Source organism: Nomascus leucogenys, chromosome 8, assembly GCF_006542625.1.
Source record: "Nomascus leucogenys isolate Asia chromosome 8, Asia_NLE_v1, whole genome shotgun sequence".
NCBI lineage: Eukaryota > Metazoa > Chordata > Mammalia > Primates > Hylobatidae > Nomascus > Nomascus leucogenys.
The window spans coordinates 25,281,321-25,294,266 of NC_044388.1; the positions used below are offsets into that span (position 1 = coordinate 25,281,321).

The window sequence follows — 12,946 nt, forward strand, 5'->3', positions numbered from 1 at the left end:
CTCACCATTGTTCCATCTGCGATTGAGCACCCTTTCTGCAGAAAGTAAAGATTGCCTTGCTGAGAGACCTTTTGTCTCCATGCTGACTTTTCTTCGCGGCACTGATTATCTATTTCTAACACATTTTACAAATGAGAAAATTGAGGCTCAGAGAGGGCAAGTGACTTGCCTGATGTCACACAGCTAACAGGTAGCAGAGCCAGGATATCTGAACACTGATCTATCTAATTCCCAAAATCGTGTTTTTTTTCCACTGTCCATTCCCCAAACTTGGCCTCGGGATCAACACACAGGAAAAACTTCATGCCTTGTCTTTAGAACTTACCTGCTCTTTCCACCTGCTTCTGAGACTGCCAGCCAGGTTGAGGGTGAGTTGCTCTGGGAGACCAGGGGAGCCTGACCTGGGTGGAGGTGTTTCCTGAGGAAGGCCCTGCCTCCAGGGGTCCCCTCTCTGGAAACCTTATGGGACACTGCTACAGCTTTGTCCCCTCTCTTAGCTCATCGGGTTTTTAGAAGGCAAGATGAAAATGCCTGAGTGGGTACCAGGCTGAGGAATCTTCTAGAGGAAGGTGGGAGATGCTGTTCTGAGAGTTTCATGGCAGTAGGCAGAGGGACCCCTGGCACCAGGTGTGTCTGAGATTGAGGGATGTCCCACCTCTTCTGCCCTGTCACTGACATCCCACCTGGCATCAGGACATGTATCTGCCTCTTGTCTGGAAATCTCTCCCTATGTGGTGTCGCTCTATGGGTGGCTAGCCCTGCTGACTGGCACCCAGCAACCCTTCCGTTTTGTTTGCGTTTGGCTTAAGCTGTGCACATATGAGAGAGGCAGAGAACTTGCTTTTCAGTTTTGAAAGTACCGACTGTTAGCAACTGCGACCAGCACAGCCTTTGCTGTCACAGAACCCTTAGGACAGAAAAGGCAGAGGAACAGACGGAAATAAGATGCCTCAAGCACTCAGAGAAACAAGACAGAAGAGTGGTGAGAAAAATACAGAGCGCTGTATCAGCTGTCGCGAAAGTCCAGGGGCTTCTTTGATTGGGGTAGGGAGAAAAATCCACCAAGACTGAAAGCGTCTCTCTATTGCTGTGTTCTTGCATGCCCCCTGGGGCAAACCTGCCTACCACTGAGGTCTGAGGGTATGATGAATTCTGCTAGCTCTTCAGTCCTCATCCACCGGCCCCACAGCATGTTAGTAGAAAGAGCCCTGATGTGGAACATCGATCCTGGCTCTGCCATGTCCCTCAGCCATGGGATCCTGAGAAAGTCCCTTCCCCTCTCTGGGCCTCTGTGTCTTCATCTACATAAAAAACAAAAGCCCTCTGTGATTTCTTTCAGGTCCAAAGCAGGGAGGTATTATCCATGTGTCCCATTAAATAAATAATCCTGGACCCAGCATCTTGACCTTGGATTAGGAACTTCTCTCTCTTTGAAGCCTCGGTCACCCCAAATATTCCCCAGCTACAAGAGGTCTCTGGGAACCTGTGCTATCAACTAGGAGAAACGAGATGAAGATAGGTATTCTAATAATGGTATTTCTAGAAAGAATTCTCTCCACCCTGGAATCTATTCTATATTCCATTGCTAGATTCACTTTCTAAAACCAGGGTCTGCTCTAGGCCGCCCCTCGGCCTCTGACTTCAGTGGTTCCCTGCTGTCTACCAAATAGCATGCACTCTCCCCAGCTGAGTATGCAAGGTGGGTGTGCAAGGGCCTCCTCAATCTGACTCCAACATGCCTTTCTAGAAAGGTTTCTTTCCCTACCACCTGCTCTTCCCTATCTTGGCCACCCCTCCATTTCGTCTGCCTGGAAATCACACCCAGCCCTAGGGGCTCTTCTCCAGCTCTGTATCTTCCGTGAAGACTCGGTGCTGATTCTGTTTTGTAAAATGATGTTTTTCTGGATATTTTGTCTCACCCCCAATACCAGACAAGTGACTCGTTGTGGCAGGGTCTGTGGTTGCTCGTCTTGCATCTGAGTGTAGCACAGGGCTGGACATGAACCTAGCCTTCTGTGACTTTGAAAGGATGGAGCTGAAATAGAAAGAGATGGAGCATGGTAGCTCACGCCTATAATCCCAGCACTTTGGGAGGTTGAACTGGGGAGATTTCTTGAAGCCAGGAGTTCAAAACCAGCCTGGGTAATGTAGCAAAACGTCACCTCTACAAAAAAATTTAAAAATGGGCCAGATACGGTGATGCCCACCTGTGGTCCCAGCTACCTGGGAGGTTGATGTGGGAGAACAGGAGTTCGAGGCTGCAGTAAGCAGGGATTGCACCACTGCATGCCAGCCTGGACAACAGAGCATGACTCTGCCTGAAAAAAACAAATAATAATAAAAAATAAAAAATAAATAAATAAAATAAAAAGAAAAAAGAAAACGGAAAGAACTGGGTTCCTGGGGTGTGAAATAAAAGTTCTTGGCAGTGAGTACTTGTGTGTGTGTGTAGGGGAGACAGGGAGAGGATATGGATAGAGTGGGTTTTAAACATCCTTTCAACCCTGAAGAGTTGTGTTTGCATGTAGAGTATCTGAAGTTTTTTCAGCACAGGCTCTTTTGTGTACTGACAAATCTTGGGACCCTAGAGTTGGAGGTCCCGTCTGTGGCTCTAGTATAGAAGTAAGTCCAACATCAAGAAAAAGTTTCTGAATCAGCAGATGTCTGAGGGACTGGTAGAAGCCCAGAGAAGCCAAATGCCTGGTGCTTCTAGTTTGATAGATGAAGAAATCCTGTCTTGGGAATAGCCACGTATCCTGCCTACACCTGCCCCACCAGCCACCAGCCGGCTGCCCAGCCTTTGAGCGGGGCCAGCTGCGGGCCTGGCGAGGGGAGGAGCGGAAGGCAGCTGGGGAGTCCTTCCCAGGCCTCCTTCAGGGGCCGGCTCGCTTTACAGTGCAGGTGGAGGCTGGGGGCTCTGCCCGGCTCCTCTTGTTTTCTCCACCTGCTTGCAGTGTGGTTTGTCTGCTGGCGCCACGGAGGCGTTGGGGCTGGGGGAATTTGATAGGTAAGGAGGGGGAGGCTGTCTCCTCAAGATGTGTGCGCCGTCCAGTCCATGCTTCCCTCCCTCCTCCCCTTGCACTGCGGAAATGCCCTTTGGGGTGGCGGGGAGCAGGGAAGAGCTGTAGCTGGAGTGTCTGAAGGTTGCAATAAATAAGGGAAGCTACCCTGAGTGAGTAGATTGTCCTTCTGGACCTCTGCTGGGAATGACCATGGGAGACAGACAGGAGGGCAGACCCCACACAGATACCTCCAGACACCAGGCATGGGGCTGCCTCTCTGGAAGGTCAAGGGCAGCCTCAGGGCTCATCCCCATATCCCACAAGAGTCTCCCCGCCTCCCTAGCTAGGGAGGCTTCTGTTCTTGGCGTTTTCCTATTATCTCCCCCAAGCAGAGTGTTGGAGGCAAGGAGCCTGGGTTGGGGGCCCCAACAGGTCCCAAGCCGGCTTGGGATGGCATCAGTTCCCTTTCTAACCTCTCCCTTGGTGCCCAAACAAATGTTATCAGTGACTCAGAGAGCCTCCTGTCAAGGTCAGTCTGCCGTGCCTGACGCTGTCACTGCTGCCCGATGTGAGAACCGATTCTGCTTCCTACCTCCTGCCAGTCCCGGCACCATGCCTGGGCATTGGGCAATGGATGAGCTATCAGGAGAGCCCATGTGCCAGGTGGAGATCACCCTGAGCCTTCTGCACGAGGACCGCAGGTCTCTTAAGTTTCTGCTTTCCTGGCTGGTCTGTTCTGCAATGTAACCCTTTCCCTCCCTGGAGCTTCCCACTGAGATTGCAGACCAAGCCCTATACGTTCCCTTGTGATTCCATCTCCTCTTGCTTGCCTGGCTTTCCAATTTCTGTGGCCCTTGAGTGGCACAGAGAGATCTGAAGTGGCTGGGTAGAAAGAAGCACTGTGGGCCTTAGTGCCATCCATCTCTGCCATTTGGGACTGAGCCCTAGACAATCCCCAGGGCCTGGTGCTATATATCAGATGCGGGACACACATTCTCTTTCAAGGGGCTTATAAGCTATGCTGGGAGGGAGGATAGAGATGAAAAGCTAAATATGAATACATGGGAACAAGTGCTCAAACGGGAGTGACAAGTATGTTGCACACTGTAGAATTCAAGGAACAGGGAGTTCACAGAGGGCAGAACCCTTCTCTTCCCATGGCTAATGTCCTTTCCTGCCTCCAGACCGGGGTGGGAAGACACTCAGTAGCAGGTGGACCCCTCTGTCTCTTCCCACTGAGCCAGGACCCACTCACCCATAATGCCCCCCAAATCCAGTGTCACTGGGGTCACCAGGGAAAGGTGGTGGCAAACCCCAGGCCTTGTTTCCCTGCCCCCTTCAGGCTGTCTTCCCTCCTTCCCTCTCTCCCCTCTCCTTGCATGTCTATACTCAATTCTCTCTCTTTACAGCAGGAATATAATGTTCGGCTGCCTTACACCCACTCTCTGAATGCTGCCAGCGAATAATGACTAAGGTGGTGGGTGGAAGTACAGCAAGTTGAGACCAATTTAGCAGTCCAGGGTGCCAAGAGGAGGGTGATTTAGCAGCAAACGGCTCTGCAGCAGCAAGAAGAGTGAAAATGCCCCCCCAGCCAACAGGCCAGGGAGCCAAGTGCACAGCCCTGCCCTGGTGCCTTGGGCAGGGATGGCCTCAGCCACCTGAGAGGTTATTCCGTGAGGTCAGATTCATGCACAGGAATGGGAGGGTTTGAGAACAATGTCCACTCCCAACCCCATCTCACCTCCACTTTCAACCTCCTTGAGGGGCCCCCATTCTTGTACCCCCCTTAGGCTGAAAGTCTCACTTAGACTGGCCCATCTTCTTCCTCCAGAGGATCTGTAACTCTGATGGGTTCGTGGCCACCCAAAGACTGCCCCAGGCATGGCATCGGGGACGGGCTGTCTGAGCTCACCTCAGCCCATGCCACAGATTGGCCAGCCCACGTAGGCAGAGGTGTGGATCTCCTGGGTCCTGACATCTTGGGAGTTTCTGAAGATTTGTGTAATGTGATGTACTTGGGCTTGTGAGTTTGGGTATCAGAAGAAAGCACGTCTCAGAGGGAGAGACGATGAGAGTGGATGAATAAAATGGGTGCGTGTGTGTGCATGTGCACGTGTGTGTGTGCGTGTGTGTGTGTGCGTGTGTGTGTGCATGTGCTCTGGCACTGGCCTGAAGGCAGCCCTATCTTCTTCACAATGATTAACTGACATGAAGCACATCTATTGGCGATCTCCATGGGGCAGCTCTTTGCTGTCTTTGTTCCAGGTGCTGGACGCAACCCACATCACATCTGTTCAGACACCGATTTGGCCTGTCACTTAGTAAGAAAAATCACCTCTCTGCTGGATTGATTAGATCAATTAGCTTTAGCTGTTAGCTAACACACACATTCCCTCTCTGCTTGTCTTCTGTCTCCATCTTCCACCTCCCTTCGCTCCCCTCCTTCCCACGATGCTCCATCCAATTCTCTTCTCCCCTGTGGGCAGCCTCCATGTGTGATTGCCCCTGAAGTCTGGTTTCCACAAATTGCTTGAGCTACCAGTGAAGAGACTGCTATCCCATTTTAGTTCAGAACGTACTTGCTCACGGACAAGGTGGAAACACTGAAATATATTATGCAATTAAGGTTGGTATTCCAATGAAATGTCATTAATTCAAATTCTGCAGAGGCAACATTTGCTCTAATTTCAACGTGGAGAGGACTAAACCTTTTGAATTGACAAGCTGTAAAGAAAGAACTGACATATGATAAATTTCATTCTCTAAAGCAAATGCCAAGTAGACGTTCCATTATCCTGGCTACATCCTAGTTTATTGTGCTTTTTTGTTTGTTTGTTTGTTTGTTTGTTTTTGAGAAAGAGTCTCACTTTTTAGCCCAGGTTGCAGTGCAGGGGCGCGATCTCAGCTCACTATAACCTCCGCCTCCCGGGTTCATGCAATTCTCCTGCTTCAGCCTCCTGAGTAGCTGGGACTACAGGCGTGCATCACCACGACCAGCTAATTTTTTGTATTTTTAATAGAGATGGGGTTTCGCCGTGTTGTCCAGGCTTGTCTGGAACTCCTCACCTCTGGTGATCGGCTCACCTTGGCCTGCTAAATTGCTGGGATTACAGGCATGAGCCATCATGCCAGGCCCTAGCTTATTGTTTATTGAGCTTAACATATATGCATCACAAGCACTTAGGGAAAAGGGAGATGAGGGGTGAAGTGAGCACAGAAAAAGTGAAGAAGATTCGAATGCCCTCATCATGCTTGAATTACAATAAATACAAAAGTAACTGCATTCTTGTAATTTTAAAAATCTCTTTTTCCTGCATATTAAACACTTGCCAACAATTCGATGAGCCTAAATCCACTTAATTAGTGAACCCCAGTGACTTGGTAGTTATAGCCCAACATTGGGAATCAGAACAGCTGGTGTTCAAATCTCAGCATTCCTCTTAAAAATCTTGCGTAAACTCTTTCATCTTTCTTTTTTTTTAATTTTTAATTTATTTTTTGAGACAAAGTCTCGCTCTGTCACCCAGCCTGGAGTGCAGCAGCGTGATCTCCACTCACTGCAACCTCCACCTCCCGGGTTCAAGAGATTCTCCTGTCTCAGCCTCCCAAGTAGCTGGAACTACAGGTGTGCACCACCACACCTGGCTAATTTTTGTAGTTTTAGTAGAGACGGCTTCATCATGGTGGCCAGGCTGGTCTTGAACTCCTGACCTCAGATGATAAGCCCACCTCAGTCTCCCAAAGTGCTAGGATTACAGGCATGAGCCAATGTGCCCAGCCCTCCTTCAACTTTCAAAGGCGCACTTGGTCTCCTCATCTGCCAAATGGCAAAGGGAATCTTCTCACAGAGTTGTTGTAAGGTGTAAATAATAATAATAATAATAATAATAATTTTATTCCCCTTTTTAAAGTGTAAAGTCCTGTACAAGTAAAAAGCACTATTGAAATCATTATTAAGGAAGTCTAGGGATGGTGGAAGTCAGTGTCCAGCAGGAAGCAAGAGTGCAAGGCTGGGTGCGGTGGCTCACACCTAGAATCCCAACACTCTGGGAAGCCAGAGTGGGAGGATCACTTGAGGCCAGGAGTTCAAGACCAGCCTGAGCGACATAGCGAGACCCTATCTGTACAAAAATTAAAAACAATTAGCCAGGTGTGTTGGTATGCGTTTGTGGTCCCAGCTACTCAGGAGTCTGAGGAGGAAGGATTGGGGATCACTTGAGCTTAGGAGGTCAAGATTGCTGTAAGCTGAGCCGTGATCACATCACTGCACTCCATCCTGAGAGAAACAGCAAGATCTTGTCTCTAAAAAACAAACAAACAAACAAACAAACAAACAAAAAACCAGTGGGAGAGACACAGGATGAAAACTGCAGCAATACAGAGGGCTTTGCCAAATGGCAAAGGGAGCTAACTAGCCGTAAGCTCACCAGCTATGTTCGACTGTAGCTGACACATCCCCATCAACTTCTCCAACCCTTGGAGGAGGGGATCTGGAGGCCAATCTGCACACTGGCTGGAGGCAGTGGTAAGAGGTGAGAGGTTGAAAACCTCCCATTTTTTATGCACCACCTCTGTTTGGTCTGGGTGGCTGGCCAAACCCAGCATAAGGAGGCAACAGGCTCTGGCTAAGGTTCTTGGAAGAGAGAGCCCTGTCTCCTCAGCTCTCAGCTTGCATCTTGGAGCCATGAACTTGGCTCCTGCTTTGCTGACTCCCTTCATACCCTCCTCAGGTTCAACTTCAAGGTTCAGTTCACAGCCACCTCCTCCCTGGTAAGGAAAGTTCTGGCTCACCTGCCTCCTGCTGAGAAACTGCTGTATTCAAAGTTAGTATTTTAATTGCAAAAACCACAATTACTTTTGCACCAACCTAATACAATCCAATTTTCAATTTACTTGTCATTGGTTCAGGTGTGCCAGTTCTTCTTCCCAACTGTCATCACAAATTTTAGTCTCAAAGCATTATTTCGTCTTTTTTTGCCGTTATTCCCCGGTCCCTGGCACCTCACACGGATAAGACCTTTAATAAATAGTGAAATGCAGAGTTTTTCAAACTTGATCAATGATCTTTAAAAGGAAAACTTAAATCACCATGGACCCCCTAGAACACAGGTAGTAATTCCGATATGAGAAATAACAGGACGATGGAAAGGAGATGGAAGGAGAATCACCTGACTGCGTGGCCTTGGAGAAATCACAGCCAGATTACCTCCCCAAACATGGTAGCAATTCACACTCTGAACTGCAAGTCTAGGAGTGTCCATTTCAGGCTTCAAACCGTAGCAGCACAAAGATCTATTCAACAGCAAACTCAAAGAGCTAATATGTAAATCACCTCAAGATTCCCCAGGCAGTTGGATACTTCTTTGTTGGCAAAATCCCAGAAACATCTCATCATTGCCCTGGAACCATCTGGCCCCTGGGGCTCAAAGTGCAGGATTTTAAAACCCCAGGTCTAGGTCACACCTAGAATGGTCCCCTTCTATAACTGTGCTTGTGGGTTGATTGACCTGGAGATAGAGTGGTTGGGGGCGAGGGTTCCCTCGGACTCCCGAACTGTTGGTGGGGCCTGAGATGGCCCCATCTAGGGAGAGGCCTTGAAGGAGCTGGCCCAGTAACGGAGGAAGGAAAGTCAGTGGCCACACTAGCAAAGGGCACCCATGCAGAAATCCACTGTTGGGAACAGTGCTCCCTGCCAAAGGTCTCTGAGAGCTCTAGTCTTTCCCCTTACCTTATTAAACAAGCATTTACTAAGGGTGTACTCATAGTATCTACTGAAAGCCAACACTGTATTTTTTTTTTTTTTTTTTGAGACGGAGTCTCGCTCTGTTGCCCAGACTGGAGTGCAGTGGTGCAATCTCGGCTCACTGCAAGCTCCCCCTCCCGGGTTCACGCCATTCTCCTGCCTCAGCCTCCCGAGTATCTGGGACTACAGGTGCCCAACACGACACCCGGCTAATTTTTTGTATTTTTAGTAGAGACAGTGTTTCACTGTGTTAGCCAGGATGGTCTCGATCTCCTGACCTTGTGATCCACCCGCCTCAGCCTCCCAAAGTGCTGGGATGACAGGCATGAGCCACAGCGCCCGGCCGCCAACACTGTATTTTGAGCTGGGAACTCACGATGCAATCTCTGCTTTTAGGAATTCTGTAGACTCCTCAGGAGCCAGTGGGTAAATGCCATAATATACTGGTATGATGGTAGGGACTCCGAGGAAGGTACCTGACCCAGAATTGAGGAAAAAAACAGGGGAAACTTTCTTAGAGGAGTTAATCTCTATGGTTAAAACCCACAATGGGGCTGTGTGTCGTGGCTCCTGCCTGTAATCCCAACACTTTGGGAGGCTGAGGCCAGCAGATCACTTGAGGTCAGGAGTTCAAGACCAGCCTGACCAGCATGACAAAATCCCATCTCTAATAAAAATATAAAAAATTAGCCAGGCGTGGTGGCAGGCACCTATAGTCCCAGCTACTTGTGAGGCTGAGGCAGGAGAACTGCTTGAACACACGAGGTGGAGGTTGCGGAGGGCCAAGATCACACCACTGCACTCCAGCCTGGGCGACAGAGCAAGACTCCGTCTCAAAAAAAAAAAAAAAAAAAAAAAAAAAAAAAAGTGGGAGCCAGTTAAGTGGAGAAGGTAGAGAGACCAGGCAGGAATATTCTAGGCAGAAGAAACAGTGTTTCTATGTACAAAGGTAACAGAATAACATGGACAGAGCCAGGGTCCAGAACCTTACTAAGCTGATCTCAAATCCCTGCCCCTCGGTTTTGTAGCCTGGCTAAATTACTTAACTCTCCTCATCTGATAATTACACATACCCCGCAGGGCTGCAGTGAAAATTAAATGAGATAATGAATAAAAAGTTTCGGGCGCACAGTGTATTTAGTGGCTGGTATTAAGTGTTATGGTATTATCCATTACACTAGTCTATAAGGTGCTTACCCATAGGTTTGTCATCATTACATTATTCATCTTCCTAGCTTCGCTGCCTAGCCCAGAGCCTTGCATTTGGTAGGCGCCCAATGAATATTTATGAAATGAATGTTGAATAAGCGCAAAGGCATATAAATAAGTTTTCAGGATTAGAAAGCCATTTATATACGTCTGGAGCCCATGTATAGCTTTGCTATACACGCTGACCCACGGCTTCTCAAAACTGAAAGGCACATCTTTCCCTCACACACTCCCAAAGCATTGGCTTTCCCCAGCGCAGCCCACGCAGCAGCACTCCTTCTATGACAGCACCCCTGCCCCACATCGACCCAGGCACACACAGCTGGGGGCTGCAGACACACAAATGCACAAGCTGAACGGCTGAGACAGGTTTACCTCGTGAAGCACACAGCCGCTGCTATAAATGGTAAATAACAACGATCTTCAGCACATCAAATGTCCCGTCCTCCCTTTTGCTTGCATATAGACACCCACAGAGATGCCCTTTCTCTTTCTTCTAGTTTTCTTCTCTTCTTAAGCAGAGTGAGCGCCCCACACTCACATCCACCCAGCTGAGACCTCTTACTAGGACTCCCAGTTGCTCCGTCCCATTAGCTGTGGGACCTCTGGGAATGCCTTTCCCGTCTGATGCCTCCGTTTCTTCACTGGCAGGCACAGAGAGCCCACCGCACCAACCTGGTAGTTATGTTGTGAGGATAAAGGAGATAACATATGAGATAACGTCTATGATGAGCAGAAAGCGCCTCCAAAGAAAAGCGCTGGATAAATACAAGGTGTAACGCCACGCCTGATTAGCCTGCATGCTCTCTGCCCACAGACTCCTACCCACAGACTATGTTCCACTCCACTCTTAAACACCTTTCCCCTCTGTAAATGCTATCTCTAATACCCATATGCCCACACTCTTCAGACACCTCCATTCTCCCTCTGGATGCCTGCAGAAAATTGTTTTTGAACTTAGAGACAGCTCAGGTTACAAACACCCTCTTGCCGGTACCCGCAGACTCTTCTCAGGGTCTTGGTGCAGGAACTGCCAAGCAGATAGCTCATCTCTTTGTGGCTGGTCTCCTGGGCTCCCAGCATTCCTATTAGGTTGCACTTGCAGCAGAGTATGGGATCCTTATTAGGAGCAGCGCCTGCCCAGCACGGTCCAGAACTCAGTGCCTCCTCAGTAGTTTCCCGGCGCCCGGGACCAGAGAGTAGAGGGGCTGATGGCAGCGGGACGGTGTGGAGGGAATAAGCGAGACAGGAAACGCTTTAGGAGGCCAGATCCCTAAGCACTTCTTATTCCTGGGAAATTGAGGATTGCGAAGCTAACAAGTCTGGAGCACTTTCCCAGGCCTGACATACTCGTGGGCGAGCACAACGCTCATTTGCTCCACAGTTCAAACCTTTCCACTTGGAGCAGGAAAAAGAGACATCACCTTGGTGTCTCGGGGGTGCCTGTTGCTGCCGAGCTGCGACCTCTGAAGCCTCTCCAGCCAGAGCAAAGCCTGTGGCAGGGTAGAGGGGTGAGGTCTGGCTGCCTAGGGTGGCGGTGGAAGCAGTGAAGGTAGTGTGGGGCTGTCTGTGTGTGCATGGTGCTTTGACTAAATTCCTGAATTGCACATCCAGGACCGACCCCAGGAACTTGCAGCCCCAGGGAGCCACTTCGACACTCGGATTTACCACCTTCCTCTCTAACCACCTCTGCCCGTGTGACTTATTCCTTGAGGGAAACCTTTCAATTCTCTCGCTGCATCGCACCGGTGTTCTCCCCACCGATGTGGACACAGCTCATCTGCAAAGTTCCAGGCGGCGAAGTTCAGCGGTCCGGCCCGACCGCGGGACCCTCTTCCTGCGGCCCCTGCCCCGCGGCCTCGCGTCCCCACCTCCCACTTCTTCACCTCTGACACCAGTGTCACCTAACACTGACGTCCCCGCCAGGATCAGCATTGGGGCTGGGAATAGACGAACCCCGTCTGCAGGAGACACGGAGACAAAGACAGGAGGACAGACCCACAGTTACCTCCTCCGGGCCAGGCCGGAGAAGCGGCGCCCACCCTGCAGAGGGGAGACCCTGACAGCTCCACACGGAGACAAAGACACTTCGACAGCCACGGACACAGACAGACAAAGACTGACGGACGCGCGGACGCACGGACGGGCCGGCCCGGCGAGGGGAGCGCAGTTTCCCGCAGCCAGGGCAGCAGACCCGCCAGGGGCGAGGAGACCCCCGGCCACCTCACCTTACCTGCCCCCGAGCCTCGGGCGCACTTGAGATTTTTTTTTTCCCAGTGTTTCCCGGTGTGTTCCCGTCTCTCTTTTTCCAGAGCTGCTGAGCGGGCCGGGCCAGTCCCACCGCGCGGGATGCAGCTCCCGGCTCCCACTCGCTGGCCGAGGCGGGCAGAGAAACTTTCGGCCTCCCCGCCCGGCCGCTGCCAACCCGCCAGCTCCAGGAGCGCCGGCCTCTGCGCGGGTCCAGGAGCCGGGGCGGGGCGGGGCGGGGCGGGGCGGGGCCGGCCCGGGGCGGGGCCAGCGCCGGCACTGCTGATTGGCAGCGAGCTGCCGGCAGCCTGGTCTGTGCCGCTCGGCGGCCTTTGTTCCGGGCTGACAGCTGGGGCTGCTCGCGACCTCGCGGCTCCTTCGCGCCCGCGGCCTGCGCGGGGTCCCGGGTCCGGTCTCTCTGCTCTCACTTCCATCAGCCCCATCGGGCGAGCCTGCCCCCTCAGTCTTCCTTTCTTGCCTGGCCCCCTTTCTCCGATTGTTCCTGTCTTGCTCTTATCGCATCCTTTTTTCCCTTTCATTACCTGAAATTCTTACTCCAGTTTTCTTTTAATCTATTCCTTCTCCCGTTCTGTGTATGTTCCCCTTGCTTCATTACCCCTTCCTCTCACTCGCCAGTTTATTTTTCTTAATACCGTCTCTCCCGCTCCCGACTCGCACTAAAGGGCTTGTGTTTTGTTCAAGGACTGGACTAGCACCCAAGTGAGGGGCATTGCAAACCACACCA

At 50.8% G+C, this 12,946-nt stretch overlaps 1 protein-coding gene across 1 annotated transcript in view; it reads right to left on the reverse strand.

Moving 5' to 3' along the window:
- The window catches only part of LZTS1 (leucine zipper tumor suppressor 1), a 58,081-nt gene extending 45,655 nt beyond the window's left edge, over positions 1 to 12,426 (reverse strand). Inside the window, exon 1 of the mRNA XM_030816885.1 lies at positions 12,188 to 12,426. The gene's annotated coding sequence lies outside the window, so the exon portion shown is untranslated. The remainder of the gene's footprint in view (positions 1 to 12,187) is intronic.
- Between the last annotated feature and the right edge of the window lie 520 nt (positions 12,427 to 12,946).